At 40.1% G+C, this 16,537-nt stretch overlaps 1 pseudogene; it reads left to right on the forward strand.

Moving 5' to 3' along the window:
- Positions 1-8,483: 8,483 nt before the first annotated feature.
- LOC149200453 (uncharacterized) lies at positions 8,484-9,584 on the forward strand (annotated as a pseudogene).
- The last annotated feature ends 6,953 nt before the right edge of the window (positions 9,585-16,537 follow it).

The raw sequence follows: 16,537 nt of genomic DNA on the forward strand, positions 1-16,537 counted from the left end.
AGCATTTATCTTTTCATCCTTCACTTGAACTTTGATTTTGAATAATGCGTTTATGTCTCCACTTAATCTTGATTGTTGAAATATGGCTTAGAAGTCTATGGTTTTGTCCACAATAGAGATGTTTTCTAACATTATTTCTTTTGTCGTGATTTTTCCATTTATTACTTCTTGGATTGGTGTCATTTTGGATGCATTTTTTTAATGAAGTTTCCATTACTTCTCATATCTATGCTCATTTACATCACAATGTTTACAATTTGTGTCACGATCCCTCCTTTTTTTATTATAGCTACAACTCTCCTTCATTTTTATTATAGCTACAATCCTCCTTCGTTTTTATTATAGCTACGATCCTCCTTCGTTTTGTCTCATTGGTTTCTTCTTGACCCTTCTATTGTTTCCATGAGTCCTAGAGTCTAGCCCTATGTAGAGATATTTATTGCTCACATATTTTATGTTTTCACTCTAAGAAGCTACAACTACGCTCAGATATAGTTGAATAGGCCTCAAAGTTACTTCACTACCACCCCCATTTCTTGCAAAAATATATCCATCCCTATGAATTTCTTTTAAAATTTAGAAATATATTATTGTACATCATGCACCTATTCTTGTCAAAGGTACTACCATTTAATGAGTTGTTCTACTTCATAGCCTATGAAATAAATTCTGATTTCAACAATGTCTTGAAGTTATGTCATTTGTAACCATGCACTTATTACATATCCTTAATGGATGAAATATAGCTCTCCCACCATCACAAAACATGTCTAGTCATCCTCAAACAAGGAAAAAAAAACAAATTGCTTCATTGATTTGATAAACACCAAAATAAATCTCAATTGTTTAACCAACTATTCAATATCTAAACTAGTGTTAATTTGAGAATCATACAATAAGACTTCAAGTTTTGTTTCAACTATAAAAGAAATATTCAAAGAAGAATAAAGAGAGTTGATGATCTATTATTTTGTACTACCTAAGTTTCCAAGTTGCTCATCTTTAGAATATTTTGGATCAACGTTGTATTCTTCATACACAACCTCTGCTAAGAGTCCTTCCTTACTCTTCATTAAAAATTGTTGTGTTACCATCTCTATAAATGGATCAATGCTTTGCTCCAATCAAGCAAACCTAACTTCTAAGTTTCCACGGTCATGGTCTCAATCAGGATTCCTTATCATTCTCGGTTTTTTGCTCCTTTTTAGGACTTTCAACAATGCTTCTCCTTTGTCTTGACATCCACTACAAGTGTTTATCATACAAGGTTTTTACTATGTTTCTCAAATTTGGAATTTGATAACTTATACCAGTAAGTGATAAGCATTTGGCTTGTCCATCTTGCCAACATAGATTTTGATTGTGAAATTAAATTTCAGTGTCTCTACAAGTAATCTTGGTTGAGTTCAAGCTTCTTCCATATGGATTAAATATTGTAAAAGGGGGTCTTTGTTTTGGTTGTCTTATGTTGTTGGTGAAATTTCTTGTAATTTTGATATCATGCCCAATAGCGGCATAATCCATTTCAATTTTGTTAAATATTGATTACTATACATCGTGTCTTTCAATGTGCAAGAATCAATGTTTCAAATTATGCTAAGAGAACTAATTAACACGTTATATTTGTATTTAGTTTCAATGCTTGCTTGTTTTCTCAAGGTTCTACAATCAATGTTAAAACAATGAAAACAAACATTATCATACAAATTTGATATGCCAACATCAACCACACACTTTTCATTTCTATTAAACACAATTACCAACATATGTTATGTCATTTTGAATAAATACATTTCAAAGGTTTGCACCATTCAACCTACAAGTGTTCGATATACAATCTATAGTGGGTGCAATAATATGAAATTAATTGAAAAATGCCCCTCCACCCTGAGGATTTATGAACTACCCACAATTAATAAGGGTGGGTTCTCTTTAGGAACATTTCCAATTCTATTGGTGGGCCCACTTACTAGCTAGATAAATACCTAGCTTGAAAACTAAAGCCCATATAAGTTGTTAATACAAGCTCCTTTATTAAGGATTCTTTGGTTTGTCAATAACATTGAGGATATCAAATTGGACCGCAATGAAATTCTAGTAATTTCTCATGTAGTTTGTCTCTTTACAAATCTCCTATTGATGGTGCTATGAGGGTTATTAAAAACATCCAAAATCAAGATACTGCAAATTTGGTTGAGATTTCTTTAATATTTACATTTTTTAGTTTCGGGGGAAAATTATGTGAATAAAATTGCAGTGTAGATATGGGTTCCTCGCTTTCTCTCATTGTTTCTAATTTTTTTATGGAGAAACCTGAAAACACAACCCTTACCACTTTCCCATTTTCAGCATAGGTTGTGGATTATATTAATGGACGATAATTATATCGTTTCGCCCCATGTTTTGGTTGTAGAAAGATGTAAATATTCAAGCAACATCTTAAGAGTCAATCTAAATATCAAATTCACCATGGACATTAAATTCAATGGTGTTCTCATATTCTTGGATGTTATTGTGACAAGAAATCAAGACAGGCCCATCTTACACTATTGGCATGAAAATGACAACAGGGAAAAGACCTTGGGTTTAGGCTCAAGGTGCAAACAAGGCTCCGTTGTAGTCTAGGATAACACCAACATTTTCACCTTACCTAGAGGGCAAGGAGTCTCGCCCAAGGTGTGTCGGGACTAAAGTTAGATGGGGCTGGGTGGGGTATCAAGGAAATGCAAATAACATATAACAATAGCTCATCACACTAGATTATTTGTACTATATAAGACTGTCATTCTACTCATGCCATCACAGGAAACTACCTAGGTATTGATCATTCATTTAAAAATTTAAATAACCCATAAGGAACACAACAATACAATAAGGAACCCAAACTGATTTTTTCATTAACTAGAATATAAGAGAGTACATGACAAAGTATAAAAGGCTCGAAGCTCGTTCATCAAATACACAAAGAGTACTTTTCAGAGAAGACAACTCACAAGAATGGACATAAGCAACATAGGACAATCCTAGCCTTTCCGTAATCGATTTGGCTCTCAGGATCCCGCCCTAGCTCACCCGCTTCATCACCAGCCCCTTCCACGTGATATCTTTTGCCTTTTATCCTTTGTTATACATTCTCTCTGCCAGTTTCGTTCAACTGACTCCATCCTCAGATGCCTTCTATTTCCCCTACTTGGCTACTTTTGTACTCTTCTGCCAACTTGCTTCAACTTCCCATTCACTCGCAGTTATTTTACCTTTCCTTTGGCTATCAGCTCCATAATTTGAACCGTTGTCCCTGCCACATGTTCTTGACCTTTCTTCCCGCCAAAATCCAAAATTCAAAATGAAGGCGCCAACATGCCCTAACCATAGTTCTTTGACTCATCCTCGAGTCAATATATCTCAAGTGTTGTTGTCTCTGTTGCTGTTCCTGGCGGTGTCTTTGTCATTATTTCTTATTGTTGTGTTGGTTCCTCTTCTTGCGGCGCTGCTTTTTCTGCCCTGGCTATGTTGGTCCTACTTTGTGTGGGGCTGCTTCTGCTACACTTTGGCCTTTTTTCCCAAACGAAGGCCCCAACTCACGTACTATGACAATCGTTTGCTGGCGGAAGTGGTTATAATCTTGCAATGTCGTCTGCGAGACGCCTGTGAGGGTTTCTACCTTTTGGATAAATTCAGCGACTGATGTGGAGTTCGGTTGATCAGGCCAGGAGTTTTGCAAGGGTGCTCCATTATTCTTCGACATCATCACATACCACCCACAGAGAAATCACATGCTTATGGACCAGTGGCCTAAGATCACAGATTTTCTTTTTTGTTTTGGATGATTCTTCCTCAATTTGTTGTACCGTGGCCTCAAAGGAGGCAATCTCGTCATTGATTTTCTATAGGTGGCCTTTGTCCCTATAGGTCTTGCTGTCAGCAATGCATTTTTGGAGTTATTGGCAAAGTGGATACACTGCCTGTTTTTTCATGGTGAAGATGCCTCACCAATCGTTGACTTGCTCCATTAGCACATAACCATCTGCCAGGGCATCAGTTAGTGAAGCTTTCAGTGCATCAGTAGTGTGGAGTTTATGCTCGATCTCCGCAATGTAGCTTGTAGTTAGATAAATCAGCACTGCTCATGGCGTATCTAAACTCTTCTTCAGCTCCTTGTTGTGCCCACAAGTTTCATGCATGATGTCTAGATATGGTCGCAACAGTCGACCAATGTGCAAGTTTTAAAATCCTCGAGCACTTCAAATGCTAAATCGGCCATAGTTGGCCAAAGTGCTCGTAGCTTTGATGTCACCTTCTCAACCTCTGATTGTAGCTATTGATTGGTCTGTTAGAGTTGATCTCGCTCTGTCGTGACAGTGACAATTTGTTGCTTATGCTGCTAGTGTTTGGAGACTGTCATTGCAGATATGTTAAGCCCTCTGAGCTACCTGTTCGATAAATCTAAACACCTGTGTAGATGACGAGTGTCGAAGGTTCCCAGGTTGCATTGTTGATGGGTCTGGGAAGTTTCTTTACATAGATTGGCTGCTAGCAATAGAGTTTTCTAAGTGGCCTTGGGGAGAAGTTGCAGGCTGCGTGGTTCAAGAAACTAAGGAGCGAGGGGGATAATGTCTAGCTCTGGCACAACGGGGAAATTTATTGGAAATAAGGCTTCAAATGGTTCGATCACATTGGAGTGTGGTTGTGAGGTGATTGGTTCCTTGCCGGAGAGTGGACCCGTTCCTAGCAATAGGGATACCAGGGATTGAACAACAATATGGTCTTCTCCCCCATTTAGTGACTTGGTGGAATGGATAGATGAATCAACTTCCATTTCTTTTGTGTCTATGCCGGTGCCTAGAGGGATTGTGTCAAAGAGGGTCACAGAGTTGGAAGCTATATGGGGGGATGGATCACATGGCTCGGGTGAAATAGTATAGGCGGATTGTGGATTTTCTTCAACAATTGGGGAGGTCGATGCTGACTGGAGTCCATCACCAGTGAGGTCAATAATAGTCACAGCAGGCATTATCTTTTACTTCTTGCCCGCTGGTACCTTGGTACCTTTGGGCTACCTGGGCTTGGGGATGGTTGGCTTTGTCTGAGATTGAGGGCCATGATGGGGGATAACCATATAGAGGGGAGTAGTTATGATTGAATTAAACAAAGTAAACCCTTAAAAAGCACCAGATTAGGGATCCATAACTGATGAACCCTTGAAGCTTACAATTGTCTGCTTAATGGAGCTCATATTTTTCTCCATTTGAAAGACCATCGGCTGTAATTCCTCCTCTTCCCCCCTCTTCCTACTACTCCTAACCATGTCTCTTGTCATTAGTTTTGGTTGCATGATCCGAATCGGATCCTTAAACATTTCCATGATTGTTTCAAATTATGTCAAGCTTCAAAATCTTATGAATAACAAGATTATCAGAAATGACCTCTGGAAAATGGCAATTTGTGACCAGCACGGAATAACGAAGACCCTTGGTCAAAGCGCGCTGACCATTGGCCCATGGAGACTGCGCATGGATGCAAATTGGTAATCGGAAACCCAGATCTAGAAATAGAGGAAAACCCCGAGCACTTGGTCACAAGGAAAATAGGAAACCGTGCAGAAACCGTCAGAAGGTAGGTCCCGTGCCCAAAATTGGTAGGATATCGCGTGCACTTCGAGCGGTAAGTGGGTTTGGCCGAGTTCAGCATGATGCCACACACCGGGCGATGCGTGTCCAGCGGATGAGAGAGAAAACCGCTTACATCGCGTGAGTAACGGTCGAGCAACTTACCTGCACGATATAGACGAAGACCATAGGAGCTGGAGGCTCCAAATCAACGGCGGAGAATCAACCCGATGGATGACCGGATTCGATGGGGAAATAGGCTAAGGCACATAAAGAGTTGAGGTCCAGCATGATCGATGAGCTGGCAAAAGAATCAGTTTCACACGCAAATCCTGAAGTAACAGAAATAACAACCGTTCAAAGAAAACTGACACTCAGTTCATAAGGCGACAACTGGCCACCTCTCTGTGCAGCGTTACACAGCGATGATGACGTAGAGCAGGGGAATTCCAACGGACAAATACAGGTGATCTAAAGAGTCGGGAAGAGGAAACGAGCAATCAGGGAGCAGATTGGCTTTAAGCCACGAACAGACAAAGAGTAGAGGGGAACGGAGGTAGAGAAAGAAGTGAATCGCAGAGAACAGAGAAGTGCGGTTGACCTGCAAAGTTAAGGTAGCATCGAGCAGACAGAGACAAAGAGAGTCCGAGAGTCTGTGAACTCCAGAGAAGGCTTGAGAAGTTCAAGCAACTCCTCTGTGTATACCTGTCAGGTATTGGGTACCAAATTGGACTCATACCATCGAGACCAATTGAGGTCAAGATTCAATAAGGGGGAGTCTATGTACTCTAGAGGCTTGGGGGATCCAAGTACCACCCTACTGATCATCATCTGTTAAGTGAGACTCAAATTGATCTCCTCATTGTAAAAACTCTGCTTTAAGACACAATAGAAAAGGCCACCACTGAAGGCTGGACCAGGAGACATAGCCCAGGAGGATTGGGTGAACTCCTTATTAAATTTGTTGTGTTTTTGTATTTTCTATTGTGTTTCTCTTACTGTTTCAAGTGTTTGTGTATTTCTCAATCTTATTGATCCATTGCTTAAAATAACATAGACACACCCCAACACATGAGTCTGTAGTACCTTCATTAATTAACTGAGATCATTCACGAGTGATTTTCAGATCAAGTGGTATCAAAGCATTAGGTTGTTAAGGTTAGGCAAGCTTGTGCTGGATTTTGTTGTTGAATGCTAGCTAGATCAAAGCTTAAATTAGGAGAAGGAGAGTTGGTTGAGACTAATTCGAAAATTGGAAGAGTCTATCCTCAGAAGAAAAGGTCAGAGGAAAGTCCCTTGGGGCCAAACCCTCAATTCATAGATAGTTTCCTGGCCATGAGATCCATGGTAGAGGAAATGTATAAGGACTTTAGGAAACATAAAGATGAGGATTCATCAGGCTCCAAACAAGATAAAGGAAAAGAAGAGTCTCTCCTCCATGACCACTCAAAAGGCAAAGGGAAAGAAGAAAACTTTCTCACACCTCCTAATAGCCCTGAACATAAAAAGAAGACATCTTTGATCAAATTAGATGTTAAATTTGATTTACCCATATATGATGGAGAGTTGAATGCAGAAAAGCTGGATAATTGGATCAGACAAATTGATTTTTATTGCAAAGTGCAGAGTATCGACTCGGACAAGAGGAAGATTTGGCCAGCCAGCCTATGCCTCGGAGGCACTGCCTTGGTATGGTGGGAAGTGTTAGACTCCGTCTCATGACAGTGTGCGATTGATTCTTCTTCAAAACAGGGTTTTGAAGAAGAAATCATTTAAATGTTGTTTTTCTTATAGTATGTAATTTATTCTCCAGCTCTTCAAATGACAGCGGTTTCAAGTTCCTATCCCTGCACAAACAAAAAAAAACATCATCTGCAATCTAGAAACCGGCATATACTTTTTCTCTCGCTTTTACTAAGCTCAGGGTGTTCCTTAAGATGATCTTCTGCTCTCTACAAAGTACAGTTAATAAGTTTCAAAATATGCTTGTGAAACCTAAGAATAAAGGTGAAAAGCCAGCTAGAAGGCAGCTGTGATGAAACCGAAGGGCTAAACTTGAACAAGATGCTACGGGTGCATCTAATTCTGGAAGGATGTATGGGATAGGTGTTTCCCAACATAATTCTACTTTGGAAAGAAGGCATATTCTTGGAGGAATGTGGTCTGTGTCATTATGTAAAAATGGATTTGTTATTAGTCAAGGCACTTTACCATTTTTCAAGGCGCCAGGTGACTTTGTATGAGAGGAAAAATAATCTCTACTATTAGCCTGCTAAGTGTTGCTATGGTCTTATACAACCGAGCATGCCTAGCATGATTCGTCAATCAAACAATCTTACAGTGCTCGTTCACACAACTATAGTTCTATCCCATGCACGAAAAGCTCAGCTCAAGAAATCTGTAGTTGGCAGCTCATACTTAATGAGTTTAGTTCGGTACTGGATTTATGCATGGCGTGTGGGAATCGAGGAACACATTTTACAAGCATGGGGGACCCATTTTCTCTCTCAAATGGAACCAGAAAGGAGACTGTCTTCTTACTGGATGCGCAGATAAAACTGCGATTATATGGGATGCCAAGATAGGGGTATCAACGCAACAGTCTGAGTTTCATTCAGGACCCATTATTGATGTTGATTGCTGCAATGATGTCTCTTTTGCCGCATGCTCCACAGACAAGATGATATATGTTTGTAAATTCAGCGAAAATCACCCTATCAAAACATTTTCCGGGCATTAGGATGAAGTCACTGCTATTAAATGGGACCCTACTGGAAACACTTCTTGCTTCTTGCTCTGATGACTTGACAACAAAGATATGGAGTAAGAAAGCAACATACGTGTCTACATGATTTCAAGAAGCACATGAAGGAAATCATGCCGTCAAGTGGAGCCCCACTGGTCCGTGTACAAATAATCCTAATGAACAATTAAATCTTGGCCAGCGCATCATTTGACTCAACAATCAAATTATGGGATGTCGAGCAAGGAAGAAAATTGTTCAACTTGACTACTCACAGTGAACCTATATATTCAATTGCTTTCAGCCCCTCAAGACATACAGAGGAAGCGGTGGAATTTACGATGTCTGCTGTAATAGAGAAGTCGTCCTGCAGAACCATTTTATACAAAATCAGTTAAAATACGCACCCTCTGAAAGATGTGTAGTAAAATCCGTTCTGGGAAACCAAGTGCAGTCTGAAGGAGACATTGATGAAGTCTGTGAACTAGTTAATGGTGCTGAGCTGGTTTTAGGAGAACAAGACAGTTTCAATGCTTATCTATTAAAGGCTATGAAAAAACAATAATGGAGCTGCAGTACTTCTTCTAAATCATGTATTTGGATTTGAAGATTCTGGGACAAAAGACTTTGCTTATCGCCTGTCATGCAATGGATATAATGTCTTGGTGCCAGACTTATGCCGAGGAGAACCTTGAAGCAAGGATAGACCTCAAAGCGAATTTGAAGAATGGCATAGGAAACATCTACCACAGAGAGTTGCGAGTTACATCTACATATCTGCAAAATGGCTTTTAGATGAGTTTAGTGCAGCTGGAATATCAGACAAACTGGGCATTGTAGGATTCTGTTTTGGAGGTGGCCGCTTAGTTGAAACTCTGGCTAGAGACACACAATCTCATTTTGGTGCAGTTGTTTGTTTCTATGGAACAAGATTCGATCCATCCTTGGCTTCTCAGCTGAAAATACCGGTGTTGTTTATAGTGGGTGAAAATGATCCTCTATGCCCTGTAGATTTGTTATGTCAGATGGAAAGCCAAATAAAATGATCACAAGTCTGTGTTTATGCTTGTAAAGGCCATGGTTTTGCTCACCATCCTGATTCTCTTGAGGAAGACGAAGACGTTGAAGATGCATTCAACATCATGAGAAATTGGCTAAATAAGTAATTAGTTCAAAATAGAAACGTTATGGAAAAAGAGCAGTCTTTTCCCATTTATTTTAGATTGTATTTTTAATGAAAACATGAATTGTTTTTGCCCCCCGAGTTCAACTGTATCATAGCGTTTTGGTGATAAAAGGACCAAACACCACGAAGACATTTGTCACAACACAAAAACAGGGTCAATTCGCCTATTTTTATCCTCAGTCCTGATTCAACAGGATCTGCGCTCCATGTGTAGGCCATTAGAGGATTTTAGGGAAACGTTGTTCTTTGTTTAGCATAGATGAAACGCCCTTTCCTAAATTTTTGTAATTGTAGTTGAAACAGCACCTTTGTTGTTGGCCCGATTCGTTTTTCTCCTTAGCAGTATTGTATTTATTGTATTAAAAACTTCATTTGGAGGAGTTAGTAGATAGGGAAGAAAATTCTGAGTGTTGGAGGAGAACTGAGCTCCATTGTACAGTCTTTGACAGAGTTTTTTAATGAAAACACAGCTCTGACTTCTGAGATTCCTGTGATATGATAATTTAGCATAATTTTTCCCTTTGTTTCATATGTAATCTGTTATGTTTCATTTCACTACATGATCATTTCTAATTGAACAAATGAAGTGTTTAGGTAAGAATTCATGCCTGCCATGCTCTGCCTATAAGTTTGTTCATATTTAATGTTTTCCTCTGTTTGACAAGGATTCATCTCCTATGCCCTTGTCAGCTCCTCACCAGTCTTGCCATTCCATTTAATCTAAATTTGATGCTAAATTTCTTGCCTACCTTGCCTCAGTCGATAACCTATGCTTTTTATTATATTTCTCTGTTTCCAGTTGTGTCTTTGCCCATGCAGCCCAGAAAAACCCCGACATTTTATTAAAAACCCCTTTTATCAGTTTACTAGCCTAATATCTGTGTTACCCTGTTGGTCATCTCATCCATTGAAGATTTTACTGAGATTGACCGGAGAGAGCCTTCTCTTGCCCCGTAGGGCTAGCTACGAGGCTAAATGGTTTGATGTTGCCTTGAGGTTTACCTTTCTCAGCCTGAGGTGAAATCTCAAGCGCTAACATACTGGCGACCATGAAGAACATTATTGTCTTGTCCCAGTACATGAAATCAAATTGCAGATCTGATGCTGATGGTGGACAACAATCAGACACTTATGCAGGCTGAACCATTCACCTGGCGACTCCAACTCGATCCAGACATTCCAACGCTTGATGATTCATTCATGCAATGGTGGGGTATGTGGCAAACCCTGCCCTGTGTGAAGCTCTAAACGAATTTAGAGAATGGTTAGTGGATATTGAAATTAATGAAGAATTTTTCAGTATCTGCCTTCGTTTGTTGAAATCTCCAAAGTTCCCTTGGTTTAAAACTAGTGCTTGTGAGTTAGTTGTTGAAAGAGTTGAAAAGGAGATTCAGTATCTCGATGAGCAGATTCAGTCATATGATTTCCAAGACCCTAAAAAGTTCTTGGAAATCCTTTCTCATTCGAAACAAGATATCATAGGATTGCCTACAGTCGTTTACATTGACAGTGTGCAGCTGGAAGTATGCATCGCAGAGTTGGGGCAGCCAATAGAGTCCGGCTTTTGTGATCCTATTGCGGCATATATGGACATGTTTTTCAGTTTGATTGACAGATCAGGCTGTCTTTTCCGTGACCAGGGTCATTACTTGCATGAAGGGCTGCCAGCAATTGCATCTGTGTCCTGGCGGAAGCATTCTCAAGCTACATCATTCTCAGGTTTACTTGAATGGTTAATTTGGCATTTTAGTATTACCTGATCTAGTGTTTGTACAACAAAGTAGGGTAGCTTTGTAAATAAATAAGCAGCCATAAGGGCAGCATCTTGTTTTAGTTTGCTTGAAGATTGTTTGAGTTCAGTTTCAGTTTGAAAATTAAGTCAAGAGTTGTGTCGATGATGACTCCATTGCCCAATGGGTGGAGGCACTGTCTGCTCTCCCAAAGTTCTGCGGTTCTTGGCACCTCCACGAAGCGGCAGTTGCCATCCCAAGTGGAGCCGATGTTAGACTCCGTCTCATGATAGTGTGCGATTGATTCTTCTTCAAAACAGGGTTTTGAAGAAGAAATCATTTAAATGTTGTTTTTTTTAGAGTATGTAATTTATTCTCCAGCTCTTCAAATGACAGCGGTTTCAAGCTCCTATCCCTGCACAAACAAAACAAAACATCATCTGCAATCTAGAAACCGGCATATACTTTTTCTCTCGCTTTTACTAAGCTCAGGGTGTTCCTTAAGATGATCTTCTGCTCTCTACAAAGTACAGTTAATAAGTTTCAAACTATGCTTGTGAAACCTAAGAATAAAGGTGAAAAGCCAGCTAGAAGGCAGCTGTGATGAAACCGAAGGGCTGAACTTGCACAAGATGCTACGGGTGCTTTTGGGTGCATCTAATTCTGGAAGGATGTATGGGATAGGTGTTTCCCAACATAATTCTACTTTGGAAAGAAGGCATATTCTTGGAGGAATGTGGTCTGTGTCATTATGTAAAAATGGATTTGTTATTAGTCAAGGGACTTTACCATTTTTCAAGGCGCCAGGTGACTTTGTATGAGAGGACAAATAATCTCTAATATCAGCCTGCTAAGTGTTGCTATGGTATTATACAACCGAGCATGCCTAGCATGATTTGTCAATCAAACAATCTTACAATGCTCGTTCACACAACTATAGTTCTAGCCCATGCACGAAAAGCTCAGCTCAAGAAATCTATGGTTGGCAGTTCATACTTAATGAGTTTAGTTTGGTACTGGATTTATGCATGTCGTGTGGGAATCGAGGAACACATTTTACAAGCACGGGGGACCCATTTTCTCTCTCAAATGGAACCAGAAAGGAGACTGTCTTCTTACTGGATGCGCAGATAAAACGGCGATTATATGGGATGCCAAGATAGGGGTATCAACACAACAGTCTGAGTTTCATTCAGGACCCATTATTGATGTTGATTGCTGCAATGATGTCTCTTTTGCCACATGCTCCACAGACAAGATGATATATGTTTGTAAATTCAGCGAAAATCACCCTATCAAAACATTTTCCGGGCATTAGGATGAAGTCACTGCTATTAAATGGGACCCTACTGGAAACACTTCTTGCTTCTTGCTCTGATGACTTGCCAACAAAGATATGGAGTAAGAAAGCAACATACGTGTCTACATGATTTCAAGAAGCACACGAAGGAAATCATGCCGTCAAGTGGAGCCCCACTGGTCCGTGTACAAATAATCCTAATGAACAATTAAATCTTGGCCAGCGCATCATTTGACTCAACAATCAAATTATGGGATGTCGAGAAAGGAAGACAATTGTTCAACTTGACTACTCACAGTGAACCTATATATTCAATTGCTTTCAGCCCCTCAAGACATACAGAGGAAGCGGTGGAATTTACGATGTCTGCTGTAATAGAGAAGTCGTCCTGCAGAACCATTTTATACAAAATCAGTTAAAATACGCACCCTCTGAAAGATGTGTAGTAAAATCCGTTCTGGGAAACCAAGTGCAGTCTGAAGGAGACATTGATGAAGTCTGTGAACTAGTTAATGGTACTGAGCTGGTTTTAGGAGAACAAGATACCGGTGTTGTTTATAGTGGGTGAAAATGATCCTCTATGCCCTGTAGATTTGTTATGTCAGATGGAAAGCCAAATAAAAGGATCACAAGTCTGTGTTTATGCTTGTAAAGGCCATGGTTTTGCTCACCATCCCGATTCTCTTGAGGAAGACGAAGACGGTGAAGATGCATTCAACATCATCAGAAATTGGCTAAATAAGTAATTAGTTCAAAACAGAAACGTTATGGACAAAGAGAAGTCTTTTCCCATTTATTTTAGATTGTATTTTTAATGAAAACATGAATTTTTTTTGCCCCCCGAGTTCAACTGTATCATAGCGTTTTGGTGATAAAAGGACCAAACACCACGAAGACATCTGTCACAGCACAAAAACAGGGTCAATTCGCCTATTTTTATCCTCAGTCCTGATTCAACAGGATCTGCGCTCCATGTGTAGGCCATTAGAGGATTTTAGGGAAACGCTGTTCTTTGTTTAGCATAGATGAAACACCCTTTCCTAAATTTTTGTAATTGTAGTTGAAACAACACCTTTGTTGTTGGACCGATTCGTTTTTCTCCTTAGCAGTATTGTATTTATTGTATTAAAAACTTCATTTGGAGGAGTTAGTAGATAGGGAAGAAAATTCTGAGTGCTGGAGGAGAACTGAGCTCCATTGTACAGTCTTTGACAGAGTTTTTTAATGAAAACACAACTCTGACTTCTGAGATTCCTGTGGTATGATAATTTAGCATAAGTTTTCCCTTTGTTTCATATGTAATCTATTATGTTTCATTTCACTACATGATCATTTCTAATTGAACAAATGAAGTGTTTAGGTAAGAATTCATGCCTGCCATGCTCTGCCTATAAGTTTGTTCATATTTAATGTTTTCCTCTGTTTGACAAGGATTCATCTCCTATGCCCTTGTCAGCTCCTCACCAGCCTTGCCATTCCATTTAATCTAAATTTGATGCTAAATTTCTTTCCTACCTTGCCTCAGTCGATAACCTGTGTTTTTTATTATATTTCTCTGTTTCCAGTTGTGTCTTTGCCCATGCAGCCCAGAAAAACCCCGTCATTTTATTAAAAACCCCTTTTATCAGTTTACTAGCCTAATATCTGTGTTACCTTGTTGGTCATCTCATCCATTGAAGATTTTACTGAGATTGACCGGAGAGAGCCTTCTCCTGCCCCGTAGGGCTAGCTACGAGGCTAAATGGTTTGATGTTGCCTTGAGGTTTACCTTTCTCAGCCTGAGGTAAAATCTCAAGCGCTAACAGGAAGGTAGGACCCAAGTGTTGTGGGGAAAAGTGCCTATGCAAGACGACCCTATCCACCTAAGGTGTGATAGTGCCTTAGCAACAAACAGAAACAACTATTCTAGTATTCTTCCTTTATGAATTAAGAATGAAGAGATATGGGATGGACTAATCGGTGTCTTCCGTTTGTCCTTCGATTCGGTTTCTCTTCTCTTTGAGAGCTCCCATCTACTTGCCTTCTCGCTCGCCCAGCTTCACCAAGTTCCTGCAAGATTACAAAAGGGGAGAACTACACAAAGACATAGATTCATATTCATAACTAGCTCAGGATTAGAAATAAGCTAAACATACTAATGCAATCATACATCAAAGACACATCAGCATGTAGGAGAAACTCAAATAGTTTTTATTGATGAAATAACAAGGTTCAGGAGGAGATACAACCAAGTGAGTTCCAATCCAGCATCTACCTCCCAGCGAATGAAATCCCTTCTTCACCTCCCTTCAAAGCATAAAGCACCCAATGATCTCAATCTGAAACCAACAACAATTCTTTGCAATATACAAAATTCCAGCCTCTGGATCTCTTGGATGAGGGATCCATATATAGATGTTTGGAGATAGGATGAGTCAGCTTGTCATCTGACTAGTGTCCTCTCTCTCTGTCAGTTCTTGCTTCCACTTGGAGGCTGAGAGCCTCTTACTCATCACTTGGTCGAACTCAGTGAGGCAAGTGTCATTACACCTCGCGGAATGGCACTGCCATTTGTCATTTCCCGCTCAGCGCACCCTGGTAGTGCATTTGGGTGCGTTGCAACGCACCTAGCTAGTGTACTGGGGTGCTTTGCAACGCAGGTGGCTAGTGGACCCACTGAAATGATCCTTATTTGACTGTTTCTGAGCAGTTTCTATTGGAGAACTTCTGAGAAAAGCTGTGGTTTACTGACCTTGTTCCTTTAGGGGCAGGAACAACACTTTTAGGGACTTTGGATCCCTTGGTTTATGGACATTTCATGCTCAGTGTTGTAAGGCACAAAAATGTCTATAACAGTTGGCCCCTAAAGTATGAGGTCGTTTAACGGGTGAAATGCTTTATTAGGAGGATCTGAAGTTCTTTCAATGTTGGGAGGAGACCTGTAATAAGATACAATACAATACATTACTTTCATACTGTTTTCATGATCTAGCTGAGGCGGGCATTCCCATGCTCAGCTTTATAAATTCATTTTCATGTACATAGAACAGACAATCGTCTGATGGTAGACTGATGATTCTGTTAGAGCCATCATCCTTTTGGTAGGATGATTATCTGTGCTGCAAAGCTGTACATTTCCATGTCTTTATTTTCTGAATATATATCACAGCCCGGATGGATGAAACTAGAACCGAGGTCTTCAATCTCGTCCGATCTTCACTCTAAGTACAAGTCGATCCATGTGAGAAATGCTTTGAAGTCGAACATGGAAAGACATCGCTTGATTACCAGTCAATGATGTAAACTGTTAACAAGCGCGAGAGGAATCGCCGATAATGATGATGACCCTTAAGGTACTGCAGTACAATTCACGTGGTGTGAATAGAGGACTTGGCGTCGAACACCACACAAAATCTTTCGGTCGAAGGTCATTGATGTATACCTGTCGCCGGAAGTGAGAAACTTGCCATTGAGGCATGCAAGCTTCAAAGTACTGAAGGGGGTGTTCCTAGATCAACTTCTTGGATAATGAGCTGATGTCGACAAGAAGTGATCCATCAAAGGAGGGCCTTAATGAATCCCACATCAATGACACGGAACGGAGCAAATGATTTTGATGGAGGTGAAAACGATCTGATGATATATGATTCAGGGTGGCGGTCATGAAAGAGTATAATGTATGGTAGTGGATGGGACACAGGTGACTTCTCTAAACGACTTCTCTTGAACATGTGGCGACACTTATACAATGGATTGGTAGCATTTACCCCAAATGTGGATGGTATGGCGAGACCATGGTGATGTGACCGGTGAATGAAACAACCCAACCCGATTGTGGTACGGAGGAGAAGTGTCATGTTCAAGAGCGACTTGCTACCAATAAAGTTTCTTTGAGTTTCTCCCAATTTTTCCCCAGTCATTGCTGACCAGTACCTCTTTATTTTTTTCAAGCTTGAGGAGGATAACATATGCTTGTTCTATAATTTTCCCTTC

The sequence above is a fragment of the Pinus tabuliformis genome, chromosome 2_1 (genome assembly GCF_031772625.1).
Source record: "Pinus tabuliformis cultivar Carrire ecotype Pingquan chromosome 2_1, CPIR1, whole genome shotgun sequence".
NCBI classification, from domain to species: domain Eukaryota; kingdom Viridiplantae; phylum Streptophyta; class Pinopsida; order Pinales; family Pinaceae; genus Pinus; species Pinus tabuliformis.